We start from the raw sequence: 18972 nt of genomic DNA, 5'->3' as shown, positions 1-18972 counted from the left end.
ATGGTTTGTGACAAATACTGCCGAGCTGAGAGGTGTGTGGTTACATTCAGATCGGATGTCTTTATCTGGGGAGCGATAAAAATTTCACAGACATTGGGTTAAAAACATTAAGAAAATGAATGTGAAGCTGCAGAAGAAAGGCCTGTGAAGGTGGGCTGGGGAAAGAGCCCAGCCGAGGGGTTATGGACCCCCCCCCCCACTTCCATTTCTTAACTCAGCAAGGACGCTTCTCTCCCTAACTTCTTTGGCCATCTCCTAGGAATCACCAGGGATAGGTATGTTTCTGAATTCCGTGCAGCTAAAGGAGCCTTTCGCTCCTGTGACTCCATCTGAATCACGATGAAATTATAATTAAATAGAGATGATAGTCAGATCATAGAGGGATTGATAAACTAAATCACACCATGTTTCCTTATTGCTCCTTTAAAATTTCCTAAATGTTTACAAGCTTTGAAACACTGCTGATCCGATTTACTTTCGAAGAATGCAAACTCATTTATTAAAACTCAATCTGTCCTTGGTTCCTTAAATCTGATTATCCCTGCAAATTAAATTTCATAATTTTACAATGGCCATTTAGTCATTTATTGGTTAAATCCCATTTTTGTTTCCTTGAGTAATATTTTCTGATTTCATTCTTTCTTCCTTTCTTTTTTTCAGCATAAATTTTTGTATCAATTTTGATTTTTGAGTGTTATATTAAAAACTATATTTCCAGAGGTATTGTTTATATATATGTGTGTGTGTGTGTGTGTGTATGCATGTGTGTGTGTATGTGTGTGTGTGCGCGTGTGCGTGTGTGTGTGCGCGTGCGTGTGCGTGCGTGCATGTGTGTGTGTGTGTGTGTGTGTGTGTGTGTGTGTGTGTGTGAAAAATGGAAAGTATATCCAACACAAGCCCCTCCACCTAGTCTTTCACTTTTCAGCATCACTCAGGCTAAAACAAATCTTTTATTTTATGTAAAACAGTGGGGACTTTAAGCTAAAATATGTCTCTATTTTCTATATGAAATATAGGAGTATATATGCTTTTAATTAGAATATAATATATAATTAGAAAAGTGCATAACTTAAGTGTACCAGTTGATAAAATCTTGAAAGGTCTCCAGACCAGAGAGAAGCAGTTCTAGTTCCAGAATTCCCTGATATCTACCCACCACCAGTCACGGCCTCTGCCCTCTAGAGGAAGCTGCTGCCCTAAACTCATGTGGTTCCATTTTTGTGAGTTTCAAAGTCTAAGAGAACTAAAGTATTGTTAGAAGTCTTCATGCATCTGTACTCTGAGTAGATCCTGTGAAATCTTTGGAGTAGAGATAGAAAAGTACACACATACACACACTCAACACACATACACACACAGACACATACACACACACACATACACACACACACACACACACACACACACACACACACACACACACACACACATGCACTCCTCCCTGTCCAATTAGGAGTCCTGTCCTGCTGAAAACTCAGCTCATTTTTTATCGGCTACTGTAGAAATACCTTATCTTTACTTAATATACTAGCCTATACCTTATAACAAACACAGTCTTCCATCTGGATCTGCTTGCAAAGAGAATTCAGAAAATTCTTCCTCGTTTGTTGTGAGGGTGGGGGAGGGACATGGACACGTGTATGCGTGTCCATGCTGAAACAAGAGATGAAAGTTGTGTGACACCCTCAGTCACTTTCCACCCCCTTTCAGAACAGGGTCGCTTATTGAATCTGGAGTCCACCTGTTTGATCAGACTGCTGCCCTGTGAGCTCCAGGTCCCCGGTTTCTCCTCCTCCCCAGCACTGAGATTCTGGGCCCAGTTTTTCACGTGGATGGTGGGGATTAAACTCAAGTCTCAGGTTTGTACAGTAAGGACTGTACCAGCTGAGTGGTCTCCCTGCCTCCTCCCCCTCGTTTTAATGGATCATCTTATCACTTCTGGTTTTGATCTTGGGCGACTGTTCAGCACTCTCTGGGCAATTGGAAGAGGGCACCACCAATCTCAGCTCAAATAAACAGCTCTTGGGAGAGCAGGAATGAGCGGTGTTGGGTACCGCTACACCTGCAGCCCCAGGAGTACCGTTGGGGCAGGTAGCTTTCTACTTTCTTCCTTTTGATTTTTTTTCCCATTAGCACCAATTTAATCTGAAGAGGGCCCAGGTATTTAATAAAAGGATTTGTTTGTTATGTTTCGTATAAGCACTCACACTTGACAGAGATGTATCTTGAGTGCGACACAGTATGTTTGCATTAGGTGCACAATAAATCAGATAAATAAAATAATAAATAAATAAATAAATAAATAAATAATAAGGTAGAGAGCTGAGGGAGACCAGCAGCACCCTCTTTTTCCCCCAGGGTACTCTTGAGGAGGGAGAAGTGAGAAATACGTAGATAAACGTATAGAGGAGAGAGACCGTTAGAAACAGATGATAGCTTGGGAGGGCCTGGGTCAAAACCCACCTGCTCCTTCTGTCTCTACCAATGGGCTTTTAAAGGAATGCCAAGGGGTGGAGCAAAAGACCTCCCCTCAGCACAGCCCAGTGCAGACTGTCCCAGGCACCTGGAGATCATGCATGTGGTCAAGCCATCCCCTAATGCAGCCCTGCTGTGTAAAGCAAGCTCAGATCTCACTAGAAAACCTTTGTGGGCTCCCACAGAGAGTAATTGAGGAAAAGACTCAAAGTCAAAGCTCTAGTCTTCATATGTATGTACACACACACACACACATACACACACACACACACACACACACACACACAACCTTCCATCGGAAGCTAAAGGAGTAGACCACTTGAAATGGTGTCACACTGAATCAACAAGTATACTGTGTCCCCACCAGAGTTCTCTTTGGTATACAGAGTCCTAAGAAGGGACCCGGACAGACATGTGCCTCCAGCTTCACGTGTGTTCTCAGCTCTGTCCTTCCCATCGTAACCTTTGGCAGATGAACATTTGCTGGCATGCTCCAGCAACCACACACATAAGCACATGTGCACAGGGGGAGTAAAAGATGAACCTCACTAACTGCAGGTGCCTGTTCATCAAGGCTGATAATTAGGCCAGAGGTGGGGGTGGGGGAGAGAGAGAGAGAGAGAGAGAGAGAGAGAGAGAGAGAGAGAGAGAGAGAGAGAGAGATATGAGAGTAGTGTTCAGATCAGGTTCCAAACGCCTCTTAATTGGGTGTTTGTCAATAGTCCTGAATGTGACAGGCGGTGACTTAGCTGTTTTAGCTCCTCGCAGGAATGGCCGTCCAGCTGGTCTCTGGTCAGATGGTCTGTGTCTAGCATCTAGGCCAGTTAATGCTGTCGTATGACTGAAATGAGGCAGACAATTCACAGCAGAGAGCCCAGAGAGCAGTCTGTCTGTTCACAGTGACTACATTCTGCAGACAAACAGAGGCAAACAAACCACCAATCATCTCTTGGCTCCTGTCAACCCAATTGCTTAAAAACATCCATGTTCATCAAAGAAATGTTGACCTCACTGTGGTGATATATTATGAACCCTAATAAAATTGGCCTGAAGATCAGACAGACATAGGAACAAGCCACTGTCACGTCTTACTTCTAGAGCTCCTCAGCCTGAAAAGGTCTTTAGTTCCTGTCTCCTCACACCTTATATACCTTTCTCCACCCAGCCATCACTTCTTTCTTAGTGCTGGGATTAAACGCGTGTGACTCCCAAGTACTGGGATTAAAGGTGTGTGCCACCACTGCCTGGCTCTGTTTCTCTCCTAGATTGAGTCATGTAGTCCAGGGTGGCTTTGAACTCACAGAGATCCAGACAGATCTCTGCCTCCCGAGTGCTAGAATTAAAGGTATGTGCCACCACTGCCTGGCCTCTATGTTTAATCTAGTGGCTTGTTCTGTCCTCTGTTCTTCAGGCAAATTTTATTAGGGTACACAATATATCACCACACCTTACAACACATTCCCTTTCATCCAGCCTTGATATGTATTTACTGGCCCTTATTTGCTCAACATGGCTTTTATTCCCCCTCCTTTAATTAATTAACTTGTATGTGTGTTCATGCGTGTATGGGATCCACTTGCTTCTACCCACCCCATCTGCTGTACCAAGCTTTTTTTTTTCATGGGTGCTGGAGATCCAAACTCAGGTCCTCAAGCTTGCACTGTTTACACTTTCCCCCCCGGAGCCAACTCCTTAGCCCTCTCCTTTAATTTAAGGTATCATAGAATGCTTGGGAAGAGCAACTTGCCTGCTTCTAATTCTCAGAGCTGCATCTTGAATTCGTAGCATGTACCCCTTGGGGTGCTGCAGGCTCAGGGCATGTGACCTTGCTTCTTCCTCTCACATATTTTAAACACCACAGACCTAAAGTTGGATGAGTATAAATTAAATGCCCAAGTGCTCCCCTGTTACTCCAAAAACCTGGCCACTGTCGCAGCAGAAGACACGTCTGGGCCATCATACCCTTTGTAGGAAAGACTTATAAACTGTAGCCAGCCATTTTCTTCCCTGAACCAGCTCCCACAAATGCTTAAATATAAAGTAACTAATTCTGAGGAACGATTGAGCTTTTCCATTGAGTAAACATTGCGAATCCTACAGAGAGCGGATTGGTGATTTCCTACTCCACCTAAAGTGGCTGCCAGTTAGGAACGGAAATCGTGGTGGAGATGTCTAAATTATGGTGCCCTTGGTTGGTTTCTGAACACAAAGTACAAGTTGCCATAATGTTTGCCCACATCTAGTAGCCAGGCCAGGCATGACTTGAGTTGATACTGTTGGTGGTTAAATGGGTGTTCCGGGTACCAGCTATGCATATAGTCCTAGACCCCAAGTAAGAGGGCCACATTCTCTTCTAAATACTATGCATTTACTCAATCTCAGGCAAATGTCAGGAAAGCTCCTCATAGCTCACCATCTACCGTATTTTATACTTGTGTTTGCCACTGTGGCTCTGGAAGGGTTTAAGGGAAAATGCTTGCCCAGGCATTCGCTTCCTACGACAGACAGAGGAGTGTTTTCTGAGAAAAAACAGACCCTGCAAAGTCCTTTGTTGTTATCTGGATAGATACTTTGAACAAGCAGCCAAATCAGGACAGAGGTGTTTCCTGTGGCTTTGGTGACGGGCTGGCCTGTCACGGAGAGCTTCCAGTTCCCTCCTGATGTCTCATCCTACATGAGGTTTCTGTAGACCAGGCAGAGAGGGCCAAAGCCAATGATTCCCAGTCAGCCTCGCAAGATCTCCGACTCTCCCATACACAGATACTATGAACAGAAGATCACCAAGCTACCATGGAAACATGATGTAAACCAAACTTTAGTCTTAGAAAAATAAAGCTAAAACTTTCAAAAACATAAAGGTGCCCATTTTAAATGGAACAAAGAACATACCCTTGATACCGACATAAGACAGCCACACAGAGCTCCACTGTGGTGGCAGTTGTGCTCACGTGGTCTTGAGAAAGGATGGTGATTTTTGTTCTCAGAGAAGCTGAGGAAGTGGACATGAATTTCCTAAATATGGTTATAGGAAAAGATAATTAGAATGGGTAAAAGGTTTAATTTCTAGAGGGATTCACTCTTTGGAAAAAAATGGTAACCCACAAATCTCAGTTAACCGAACCGTCTGGGCTCCCTCTTGCCCACTATTGCTTTACCCTTCTGATCTGACACTTCTTTATTGAGGTGTCTCTTTCCAAATATTTGGTTAGTGTCTATCTCCCCTCAGGTGGCTTTACCCCAATGTCATGTTCTTTGTCCATGACCTGGGCTGTGTTGAGCAATATGGAGAATACATTGGATCAGTCCTCAAGGCGTATCTCTGTCCCCTCCTTAACTTTCTCACCTCATGTCTGATGCATGTGCAGGTTCATTACTGAGAGCTGGGGATTCCTGATTGCCAGGGGACTGTGTTGGCAGTTCCCTGTGAGGAAAGGCTCTGGTGAGAATTGAGGCCAAGGGTTATAATTGCCCCTCTGCCATTCATTCCCATCTGTGAGACAGGAGATGGTTCATATGGGCTCAGTCCCAATTATGTGTGAATGGTGTGGTTATTGCACAGTTAATAATGCTGCTTTGACAGTAGCATTATTAGGCAGTGTAAGTGGGAAGATGAAACAATGGACCAGGTTACCTACTGTGAGGTCTGGCTGAGAACACCACACAGACACAGCTTTCTTCGCCTTTCAATGTTGTATTGCACTTATTTGTGTGCATGTGCATGTGGGTACATGTATCTCATGACATGAGTGTGAAGGCCAGAGGTCAACCTTTGATAGTTGGTTCTCCCTTGCCACCATGTGTGTTCCGAGGATTAAATTCAGGTCATCAAGCTTTCCATCAAGCACGTTAAGGCATCTTGCCGGCTCCCCAATCATTTTATTATCATATATTAATTATATACAATAATGGGTTCAGTATGACATTTTCATGTTTGCATATAATATATTTTCTTGTTGTGACCATCACTATCTTCCCAACTAGTCCCCTTTTAACTTCTAATTTCATGCCTCTTCTCATGTGTGTGAGATTCAGTGAGCTGCATCGAGACCCCTTTTCTTCTGGAAGTGTGCGGCCTTCCTTCCTCCCCTGGCTCAGGAACACAATGCTGATGAGGTAGGCTTATGGATACAAGACGAATGTTAAATAAAGCCTAGGTATGACTCGAGCAGGAAGTGCATCCGCAGGTTTTGTTCCTTAAAATAAGTTCAGACTGTAAACAATAACATCCGCATCCTCAGGAGGAGACACAAATATTTCCAAAGTCGTGCGTACCCGCAGTGAGACAGCCCCGAGAACTTTCCTCCATGGTCTTGTAAAGGTGGTGGAGCTCTGATCAGTCTCTAAACATCAGATGGGTGGAGTTCCTAACACGCCTTCTCGAAGACGCTATCTTGCTATCACACAATTGATAATAAAAGCATGTGTGCTTCTTGTTCTGGTGTCCCTGAGGGCTTGGAAATATGCCTGGCCCATTCAGAGAATGAGCCAGCCCATGCTTAAATCTCAAGGTAGGAGCCAATTTGCAGGAAGGACCAGCCATTTCAACCAGCATGACCAATAGTGGTCTCATGAATTTTATAACATACATTCACAGGGAAAGGCAACTGGGGAAACGAATGTTTAAAACAGGCACCTCACCCTTTCATCCCTGCCTCTCTTTTATACTTGCTCCTGTCCCTTAACTTTGCCATCTCCTTCCTCCATTTCTGGCTTCGTCAGGTTTCCCAGTGATGAGGGACAATCTTGGAAGAGCATGTTCTCAGGGAGGCCCTGGAATGGAAATAGAGGGGTGACTGTGTCCAGCTCTTATCCCCAGATCGCCATTATGACCAGCTGTTGAGGACATGAGTTGTGTTTGAATCCCTTGGAAAGGGCTCTTCACGTCATTGCGTTTGAAACGACACAGGTGTGGCTGGGAGCCCAGCTGAAGGAATTTTTTTCTTTTCTGTGGGAGCCCAGTAGGCTTCTGTGGGTCACAGGGATTCTGTAGGACTTCTCTGTCCTTGAAAAGAAGAACTCCCCCTTGGATCCTGTCACCCTTCAGATCTGTATTCTGCTCCTCTCTGGCCTCACTCTTTCCTCTCACTGCCTGGAGTTGTGTGTGTGCCAGCTGCCAGCCAGGGCCCCATTCTGGTCTCTACAACTCAAATGCCAACCCCCACGATGCTTCAAACTATTGGTCATTACCTCGTCCTAATTAACGTTATGTGTGTCTGGGAGAGAGTTCTTCATGTGTGTTCAGGTTCACATGTGCATGCACTTGTATGTGGTGGTCAAAGTCTTCTTCGAATGTCATTCTTCCAGGGCCATCCCTTTGATTTTAGAGACAGGGTCTCTGGTTGAACTTGGAGCCTATTGACTAGACTGGCCAGGGAGCTCAGGGACCCACCTGCTTCCATCTGGCAGGCACTAGAATTATGTTCAATTTCTCACATGAATGCTGGCATCCAACTCAAATCTTCACGCTTTCAAGGCAAGCACTTCCCTGACTGAGCCATCTTCTCAGCCGATGGGCCTAATTTCTTTGTCGAACATCAATACAGTCACCTCCTCCCACCTTTCACGGCTTCCACTTTTCTGTGTTGTTGTGCTGGCCTGGCTGGGCCTTTTCCTGCTGCTCTCAGTCCTCTTTGAAGGACCTCTTTTATCTCAGCCACCTGACCTACTTAACATCTGGTCTTTTGCCCAGCCCCACCTCTCACCTGACTGTTGGCCTCCAATTTTGCAGCATTCTCTGGATGATGCCTGCCTAGAAGACTTCGTTTCCCTAAATGAAGAATCACACTTTATACTCACCAAGCCAACATTCTCTCTCTCTTTCGTTCCTTCATCCCTGTTTTCCCAAATTTGAATCTCTGGGACATCTTGTGGTCCCCGCTCCTTCCCCCAAGTCTTGCCAGTTTAATTGTCTCTGAGTCACACCGCTACAGTCTTTTCCGTCCTTTGTCTGCTTCATTTCTGCCATCGTTCAAGTTCCACTCCTTACTCTGTTGCAGTCCCGCCTCAGCCTCCCCAGAGCACTCTCCTCGTGCTGGCTCTGTTTAGAAACCACAGAGTTCTCTTCTGCCCTGTTGCCTGCCTGGGCCTTTCAGTCATCCTGTGTAGTGTCGGCTCATGTCTGGGCTCACATCCAAACCACCTTTGCATAAATTTAACACAAATAATGGAGAGTGTCTGCTCCAGCTGGCAGCTGGGTGTGCTGCAAGTGAGCACCTCCGTTAGAGAAGGTAGCCTGGTGCACTCCCAGCATAAAGGCCCAAGTCCATTGGCTCAGGCCAACCAGCAAAATGGGAACCCTGAATTCTGGGAAAAGAAATACCCTGAGGAACAGAATCTAAGCTAGTCCTAGAGTGGCTGTGCTGGAGCGTTTCCTGAGGTGGAGAGTGAGGCATTCATCTCACCCTGGTTCACCTCTCATATCCTTTCTTTTAAGACAGAATCTCATGTAGCTTAAGGTAGCCTTGAACTGGGTGGCGGCAGGGGGCGGGGGGGGGGGGTTAATGCCTATGATGATCTTGACCTCTGGTCCCCCTCCATCAGCTTCCCAAGTGCTGGGATTACAGATCTAACTGCCATACCTGGATAATACCTTGGCCTTTCTGTAGCAGCACAGCACCAGGCATGCTCACAGTCCTACCTACAAGAGGGAGAAGTCCCTGCAGTTTCAGAAAGTTTCTGTCCGTCTTACCAGCTCTTTGGTGTCTCCATCTGGGATAGCCTCAGATGCTTCTGGTAACAATGACCACAACAAAGAAATGAACAAACAAACAAAAAACCCAGACACACTCAGCATCAATGCCCTCATATCCCTGTACATCTGCAGCTACGTAACAGAGGGCTAAGGTGCTGGACTTACATTTCCATGGAGACCGAAGCTAGCGCAGCCTCAGACACAAGACCCATCCAACCCTCAGCTGTCCTATTTTGTGCCATTTCTGTGTCTGCCATTCTCTTGAGAAACTTGCTTAGTCAGAGGTGTGGCCTCCAAGGAGGATGTTGAAAGTGTACAGTGTAACGGAGTTCTAGAACTCACTTAACCTCTATTAGCTATATATATGCTGGGGGTTTCCTATTTCTGAATATCCGGTTCCTGGAATGGGAAAGAACTGAAGAGCTCAGCTTTTTCAGCCCTCTTGGCTCCATGTAGGAGGTCATTGCTTCCCCAGAGCCCCGTCACCATGAGTCTACGGACTCCCTTCTGGAGACTTGAGCCTGGCTCTGAGCAACTCTGCTACCCTCAGACACCTTCGCATGCTCACAGCTCTGCTTTTGCTTCCTGCTCAGTGGCTGCTCAACCTGCCTTTTCTGCCCAGTCTGCCCCTTCTTAATTGCTTTTAAACTCCATTCTTATTAGCATATATTAATTATACAAAATAACTTGTTTCACTGTGACATTTTCATATGCCCATATTATATATTTTGTTCACATTCACCCTCTATTACCCTTTCCTGTTCCCCTTCCATTTCCTCTGGTCCCTTTCTTCTTCCCAAATAATCACTTTCCTTCCGCTTTCACATCTGTGTGTGTGACTCAGTGAGTTTCGTTAGGGCTCCGTACAGGAGCAGGACGGAGAGGCTACTGACAGGCACACGGACAACCTGCCAGTGCTACACCACTAAAGAAAATGCCACTCCCTCCTGCCGCAGCCATGCTGACAACAAATGCTCGCTCGGGGAGGGGGTGGGGCCTTATGAATCTTCCTCCTAAACTCTGTTGTTTTTTTTAAAAAAAAACTGGTACATAGACCCACAAAATTGTACACATGAAGGGGTTCCATGTAATGTGTTGATGTAGTTACATGTTGTGGTAAACATGCCTGTCTCTTCCAACATTTATCATTTCTTAATGATGAAAACTTTCCAAATGTGTAGTCTCAGACTAATGCTTTTCAGGCAGCACCCATCGGTCTGCCTTTCCCCACCCCTCGGTCCATCTTCACATTTCTCCCGGAGGACGCACATCCCATAACAATAACCCTAATTCATACCTGACAGTTGCCTGTTGGAGGCTTTTGAGTGTAGACTTTACCGATTCTTACCTGGGGGCGAGTGCACCGCTTCGGAGCGGTTCTTTAGAACTGGGAACGGGCTCGCATGTTCTGCTGCTGGGGAGCACGCCATCCGCAGGCAGGCAGCGGAGACTCCGCATCACAATGAGCAGTGTGCATTTCCAGCTGAATCCGAGGTGTAATTTAACATAATATGCAGTTGATAGCTCTGGTATTAACCTAAACTCCAATTTCATCACTACCACAAAAGTAGCTTTTACTTTATCTTTTCATTCAACCAAACATTAAAATTAGATTGTAAAGAGTAGAAATTACACTGGAAAAAAAAATACAAAGGAATGGCAACAGGGATTTTGTTAATGAATCCCACCTCACTCTCCGAGTCTCTGAGGCAGCGCCTATGTAATAAGCCGTGTATCTATTTGTAAAACAGACTCAAATTAAGGGGCTTATTCAGATGCCATTGTGAAAACAATTTTCCAAGATTGTGGTCTATCAACAGGAGATAAGATGGCACTTTGTTGTCGCCCGCTGAGGCCCATTATGAATATTCTATTTCAGAGGCGAATCACACTGTAAATACAATGTTCAGATTCATTTATTCCCACAATAGCATTTTTGCAAAGGTGCAATTTCATAATTTGACTTAGCATTGATAGTGCATTCCGAAGCTCTTTCTAACCATCAGTTAATTCACACATCCCGGGGAAATTGTTTATTTGTACTAGGCCCATTTTAAAAATAAAGAAAACCCAAACACACAAAGATGAAATGTTTCGCTGAAGGCTGAACAGGGCGCGGGTGTGATTAAAACCCAGTAGCCTCCTCAGTGCATCCTTAGGCACCTGACTAGGCACATCTGAGCAGTTTAAACAAACACGCTCCCAAGCAAGACGGAAGATCCCTGTTCACGGTTCCACAGCTGATAGGAAACTTGGTTGAGAAAACACAAACACAAGCCCTTGGAGATGCAGGATGCAGATGTAAACGGGGACTGTTGATAGTACATTCCTCCTCTTTGTGGTCCTTCTGAGCCAGGTTTTCATTAAATCAAATGATCGACAATGAACTGACATCAAAAGTTACCTATATTCCCAGTGCTGATTGGGGGAAACCTGGTATTTATAAACCCTGGGATAACAAATGAGCTGAGCTGCCAGTCCATATTCTCTCATTTGTCACATCTTTGCCAAGACAAGCCTTGAGAATGAGACTCCTTGTGTTTCTTCTCCACATTGTCTTGGATGTGGCTTATACACTGACTGTTATACAAGCCCAAGATGGATAGTGATCATACATCTACTATTTAGTATTCATCGAGGCGTATACCTAGGAAAAAATAGGTATGATCATAAATCCTGGACTTGAGAGCTTGAAAGTTGGAGGCAATTCAGGCATTTTACCCCCAAATGTCTTTGGACACCAAGTTTCTTCCTCTGTAAACTTCTTCTGTAGCCTACCATCTCATTCACTCACTCAACAGTTTTATCAACTACCTAGAGAGTACCAGTTAGTGTTGTACCGGTAGAGTCCACACCAAAACAGGCGCCATCCCTGCCTTCATGGCATTACTATCTAGAAAGACATGGTGAACTGCCATTCAGATCTGCCACCTCCAGATCCCTCCTCTGTGCACCCGCCATGCCATCCGGGCTTCCTGTTCCACCTTATCTCAATCTGCAGGTGACAGAGTAGAGACCCTCGAACCCGTCCAGGTTCTTAACAAGATGTGTGTGATAAGCATTTGCTTGAAGCATGTGTTTGGTGGAGGGTCTGCACAACCCTTGGTTGCTGGTACTCTGTAGCCACAAGCCCCTGCCCTGTGCTAACCCTCAGTACTCTAGTTCTCAGAACCCCAGGTTCACTCAGTTCGTGAATTCTGGGCAGAGCCAGTGTATGCCTGTTCCCCACCTTCAGCCCTACTGGCTGGCTTTAGCTTCAGTTCCTCTCCCTTCTGCTATAGTCCTGGCTCAGCCAACACCTTCACTCTCCCCTATCCCTTAGTGGGGGGCTGAACAGCCAGTGGGCAGGACTTCATGTGGGCTTATTTATAGTCTGGGGTACCATTTTACTGGCTGCTCAAGTGACTCAAATTGTACAAAAAGGACAAAAAAGAAACCTTAGGAAATCTCTTCTTCTCTCATCCCAAGCCAGGGTCCAATGATAACTATACAATAAATATTTATAACTCAATGGTGAGTGGACTGATATTTATATATATTCCTTTTTGTTTTCATCTTCTCCAGTGAAGGGATCCCCAGCATCCCTGGGTGTGACTAGCAGTCACAGAAACAGAAAGAAAGGTAAAAGGTACACCGTGATGGAGATGTGAGGGAGCTGGAGCAAAGGTAGAGCTGGGATTGAGGTAGAGACTGGGAGGATTGCCCCATCTTTCTGGCCAGAATGATGGCGCATCTGACACATGAGGGCTGAAAATATAAGAGCAGGCCATGTTTTGGACATTTCAAGATGCTTTTAAGGTTTTCGGGTTGAGGGGTCTGGGCTGGCTGGAGTCATTAGGCACAAGCTGGAATCAGTTGGAAGAATGAACCTCAGTGGAGAAAATGTCCCCAATAGACTGACCTGTGAGCAAGCCTGTGGGGCATTTTCCTGATGATTGAGGTGGGAAGGCCCAGCTCACTGTGGGCCGTGCCATCCCTGGACTGGTGATCCTGGGCTGTGGATGAGAGCGGACTGAACAAGCTATGACTACCAAGGCAAACAACAGTTTCTCCATGGTCACTGCTTCGGTTCCTCCCTCCAGATTCCTGCCTTGAGTTCTTGCCCTGACCTCGGTCAGTGATGGAGTGTGACCTGAGAGCTCAAAGCTGAAATAAACCCTTTCCTCCCCAAGATGCTTTTAGTCACGGTATTTTATCACAGCGAATGAAACTCCAAGTCAGTGTCCAAAAAGAAACTTGATTGTGGGAAACTGGGACACACTGGTCATAGGTATTCTAGATCATTTCATGGCTGAAGTTGCAGAGATGAACACTATTTCTAAGCATGGCAAGCAGAAAAAGAGAGAGAGAGAGAGAGAGAGAGAGAGAGAGAGAGAGAGAGAGAAGAAATCAGGCCCCCGAGGGAAAGCCAGTTCCATGGGCTGATGTTCAAAGGAGATGGGAAGTCATTACAAGAGAGGTTTCAAAAGGGTGGCATGGGCTGGGGACATCGCTCAGTGGATAAAGTGCCTGCCTCACAAGCCTGAGGACTGGAGTTCAAATCCCTTCCAGGCATAGTGGTATGAGCCTATCATTCCAACACTGGGAGATGGAGATAGACAGATAGTTCCTGGGCACTTGCTGGCTAGCCAATCTAATCAATTTATGAGCTCCAGATTTAGTGAGACACTGCCCTGACCCAAAAATAAAATGGAAAGCTATTGAGGGAGACACTTAATGGTGGCCTGTGGTCGAGAGAGAGAGAGAGAGAGAGAGAGAGAGAGAGAGAGAGAGAGAGAGAGAGAGAGAGAGAGAGAGAGAGAGAATTTGGGGACCATTCACAGAATCAGAACTGGGACTTTTTAGACTCCTAGGACTCCACACATGCTAAACAAACACAGATACTGAGCTGTTACTGAGCTGTCCCCAGCTCTTTTTACTGTCTCATTTTGTGACTAAGTGTCACTCTGGTTGGCCTTGAACTTTCGGTTCCTCTGACTTGGCGTTCTCAGTAGTCTTAGCTCCACAGGGACTTTTAAGCAAGCTGTTTCATTCAGCCCAAAGCATTAGGCACTGAGTGCATGGGAAGAAACAACCACAGGGACTAACCCTGCTTTTTCCTTTGGATTTGAAAGAAATGTATACCGAGAACATTCAATGGCTTTCAAAGCAAGGTGATCAAGTCCAATTCCAATGCGTGTTTCACTGTCTAGTCTTAGGGAAAGAAGAACCAAGAATCAACTTGGCAACCTCTTGCCAAGTTGTATGAAGTCCTATCAAGGGGGGATGACTCTTCTTGATCCCACCCGATGCTTCTCACTGACCAGTGGTGACCAACCACAGACATTTTAAATATCTGCTCAGAAAGGAGTGGCTGGTATTCTTGAGGAAACAGTGTCTCTTGTGCCATTAATTTGCCACCTTTTGTCCACTCACAGACCCACCACCTTTAGCCCGCTCACAGACCCACCTCCTTTACCCTGCTCACAGACCCACCTCCTTTGGAAAGAGGCAAACTCCAGAAGAGAAGAGAGGAACTTGGTTTGGAGTAAACATTTTTGTAAATTAAATGGGAAGGCTTGAACTTATAAATAAAAGATGGACCTATGGTCCAGCCCCTGTAACAACTTTTAGATTCATTTCTTTAAGTAAAATCTAAAGTTTTATGTTCTATATATTTTATAGAATCCTTTTTTTTTTTTTTCTTTTTAAATTCAGAGTGTAGGCTGAGGAGATGGCTCAGTTGGTAGTTTGCCTTGCAAGTATGAGGATCTGTGTTCAATCCTCAAAACCCAAGTGAAAGACTAGTGTGGCGTCACATACTTACTACATTAGCGCCGGGGAAGCAGGGCTCTGGGACCACTGGCCAGACAGCCCCACCATGTAATCAGTGAGCTCCAGGCCAAGGAGAAGCCCTGTCTCAAAAGAGTTGCACGGCATTCCTGACAATGACGCCAGAAGTTATCGTCCAGACTCCACACATGCCTGTGTATACATGTGTGCCTGGACACCCATGAACATGCACACAAAGAGGTCAAAATAAATAAATAAAAACCGAGTGTGAGTGTGACTTTTTAAAAAAAAATTAGCATCATTTAAGAACTTTTAAATGAAAAAAATTTTCTGTGTGCTCTGGCCAACTCTGTCTCGTTTTAGACAGTAAGCCTTTTTTGGAGATGTGTATACATCTTTTAAGTGTGTATACTTAAGATGTCCTTTAAGTATGATGGAAACATGTTGCATATTTTTCCTTTAAGTAAATATTTGAAAATATAAGAAAATAAATCACCCATAGCCCCGAGGCTAAATATAACAGCTCTTTTATTGTGGTGTGTTGTGTCTCTCTTTAGTGCACTCTACATTAGAGATATGTGCATGTTTCAAAATTTAAAAAAAAAATGGTACTGCTCCCTATAGACAGCCTTTCCTGTACTGTTTTCCCTTAAAATTAAGTGTTAAACATTATATTAGGCTCTAAATATCAAATCATATTATCTCTTCAAAATGACGATTTTTTAATTTAAACTTCTTGAGATATTTAGAGTGCTTTTAATTATTCAAAAAGTATAAATAACTGTAAATGGTGGTGGAGTGAACATCTGAATGCTAAGCCCTCGTATGTTTTAGGGTTGCACGAGATGTCATTTCTAGCTGTACGGTTGCTGAACCTAACAATGAGGGCACAATTAAGACGCTAAAAGCCCTTGTTTGAGAGGGCAATTCACGGAGGTTTTATACAGAAACTCATGCACCTTTTCAAAGGCACTGACAGGTTTTTATGGCATGAAATCAGCTGAGATTTTAAAGCAGAAATGAGCACACTTTCTGAAATGAGTCAGATTCTGTGGGCTTTGCTGACAGCACAGACTCTCTGCTCAGCTCCTCCACTGTCCTGAGAATCAGCACAGCCCTGTTGCAATAAAACTATTTGCAAAGGATGGGCCGTCTCCAGAATGTGGTCTTCAGGGTTCTATTTGCTGACTCCTGGCTTACTTGGAACTTGGGCTGTTTTGTGAGAACATCTGGATTTGTGGCTGTGGAGAATCAGGTCCTGCCTTGTGGTGTTCCGTGGAGGAAAACAGCCCTTGTGGGATCCTGAGCCCAGGTTTGGTGCAGGGCAGGAAGGATAATTTTATTGAAAGTGATTTGGAAACTAAGCGAGGAGGCTGTGAATTGACCTGATGGTGTATGGAAAAGTCCACAGAGCCTGGCTCCGTCCCTCGGGCAGGCGGCTGCTTCTCTGCCTTTTGTCTTATCTTAGTGTACTTTCTGGATAAATCCAACCCAGCTCCAACAAAAGTAGCCCCATCTATGTATGCAAGTGAATAGGACCCTGTGGTGGTTCAGCTGAAACCCTAATCACTCAGTAACTCCCGGCTTTCTGCACCTTCCCAGGACTACAGAGCTAGAAGCTGGGAGGGAAAGGATTCTGAGAAAGAACTTTGTTCTCCTGAAACCTCCTGGACAGGAGCTCTGTCTCCCAGAAGTGAGGAGACAATTGCTTTACTTTAGTGACCCTCTAGAGCAGTTCAGACCCCTCATGGGCTGCCTTTAACAAAATTATAAAACACAAGCCTACCATGGTGCTGCACTCCAGAGGCAGAGGCAGGAGGATCACTGCAAATAGGAGGCCACCCTTATCTACGTCATAAGTTCCAGAATAGCCAAGGCGACAAAGGTTTTTCAAAGGCCTGGGCAAATGAATTAACGGAGAAAGTGCTTTTTTTTTTTTTTTCAAGCATAAAGACCTGGGTTGGGATCCACAGACTCCAGGTAAAGTTGGATGTAGTGGTGTGTACTTCCTAGTTCAGGGCTGGGGAAGCAGCTACAAGAGAATCTCTGGGCCTCACCACCTAGCTACACAATACACACTTACCTTTACACACATATATCACATACATGCACACATATATATGCATACGTCACATTTATACCAAACACATGCATGTATGTACATACACGTATGCTCCTCTCTCTCTCTCTCTCTCTCTCTCTCTCTCTCTCTCTCTCTCTCTCTCTCTCTCACACACACACACACACACACACACACACACACACACAATAGAACACAAAGAAGCATAATTTCTTAAACAATACCACTGTGTTGTCAATACCTGACCATTGTCCCTGAAGGAAATGTATAAACTGGCCACAGGCATAAAATGCATTTCCTATATTATTTCAGTGGGTTAGTGGCTGCCCACCACCTCCCTTGTTCCCTGTTGCTTCGGAAGCAGCATTGATTTCAGAACCCCTATGTGGAAATAGAGGGCAAAGAAAGCTACTTCCATTGACTGTTGGCTCTTCCAGAGGTACAGAGGTGCTCCACCCCCAACCCACCCTTCTGACCCCAGAATGCAAAGGCAGCTGCCTCAGTAAACATTGCATCGAGGCCAGCAAGATTTTATTCATGCTGGAGAAACAATGTGTGCTGGATGTGGGCAGCTCCCTGCCAATAATAGAACTCTGTTGGCAAGCTAGCCCAAGCTATCCACAAAGACTTGGAAAAGAATGGATTTAACCTTTGTAAATTAATATAAACAACAATTTCCCGTGTGTGTGTGTGTGTGTGTGTGTGTGTGTGTGTGTGTGTGTGTGTGTGTGACAGAGGGGGTGAAATTAAATTTCTGTTAGAAACACTTCTTGTGAAAATACTTCAAATTGTGCTCCCATCCTCAAAGCCTCAAGCATTATACACATTTTTAAATATGTTGGGTTTATAAATGCACACATACTACTTGGCAGCTGATGGAGAAGATCACCCCACATCCGAACTCTGGCCTCTTTAGTTGTAGATACAGAAACTGTAGTTTGGACAGCCAATGGCTTGCTCAGGGCACGGCTGCCCCAGGGAGAACGTGTTTCTCCTGAACCCAGAATGTGGACATTCTCCTCTTCCTGCCAGTATTCATGCCTCGTGTTCGTCCGGGACAGTAAACGTCCGGTCTGTCACACTTGGGGCACCTTTGCCCTTTGCAGTTAGTTATGTCTATCTCTGGAGGCTTTATACCTCATTCTCTGTCACCCTCAAGGATAGAGTGGCATTGAAGGACGAGTCTTACAATTTTTGTAAGAGATTTCCCTCAGTTCTGTCATTTGTTATTTTATGAAAGGGGCAGGATTTTTTTTTTTTTTTTTTTTTTTTTTGTGAGACAAGATCTTCTGTATACCAGGCTGCTTTGAGCTTGCTATGTCATCAAAGATGACTTTGAACTTCTTATCCTCCTGCCTCCACCTCCTAAGTTCTAGGATTAGAAGCATGTACTGCGGTTCCTGGTTATTTGATACTGGGGATGGAAGCCAGAGCTTTGGGCATGCCAGACAAGCATTCTAGCAACTAAGCCACATCCAAGCCTGGGGGAAAAAAAAAGTTTTTGTTTTTGTGTCTTTTTTTTTTTTTTTTTTTTTTTTTTTTTTGGTTTTTCGAGACAGGGTTTCTCTGTGCGCTCTGTAGACCAGGCTGGCCTCGAACTCACAGAGATCCACCTGGCTCTGCCTACCGAGTGCTGGGACTAAAGGTGTGCGCCACCACCGCCCAGCGAAAGAAATGTTTTAAATGATAGATCATGCATATTTGTTCAGATATAGTTCAGCTTGGCAGATAGTTATAACCTACCTAAATCCTAAATGGAGTTACCAGCAGATCACTGTGACTGTGGGTGCTCATTCTCCTTGTAGGCTGCAGAGTGGGCCCCTGTTTGAGGCTCCAGGACACACCATCATGGCACACATTGTTCTAGCGTAAGTCCCTCTGAAGTTACTAAAAGCTGCTTTGCTTGCTGGCTTGAACTTGTCCAGTCTTGCTGATGCTTTTGTGTTTGGGTTTC

At 44.9% G+C, this 18972-nt stretch overlaps 1 protein-coding gene across 3 annotated transcripts in view; it reads left to right on the top strand.

The window, feature by feature from the left end:
• Positions 1-18972, top strand: part of Nrp1 (neuropilin 1) — a 156849-nt gene that overhangs the window by 10335 nt on the left and 127542 nt on the right. The gene's annotated exons all lie outside the window — the stretch shown is intronic.

The sequence above is a fragment of the Peromyscus californicus genome, unplaced genomic scaffold (assembly GCF_007827085.1).
Source record: "Peromyscus californicus insignis strain IS unplaced genomic scaffold, ASM782708v3 Scaffold_8__1_contigs__length_139910024, whole genome shotgun sequence".
Taxonomy (NCBI): Eukaryota; Metazoa; Chordata; class Mammalia; order Rodentia; family Cricetidae; genus Peromyscus; species Peromyscus californicus.
Note: the sequence above shows the minus strand (reverse complement) of the source record. Positions and strands in the feature narration are given on the sequence as shown.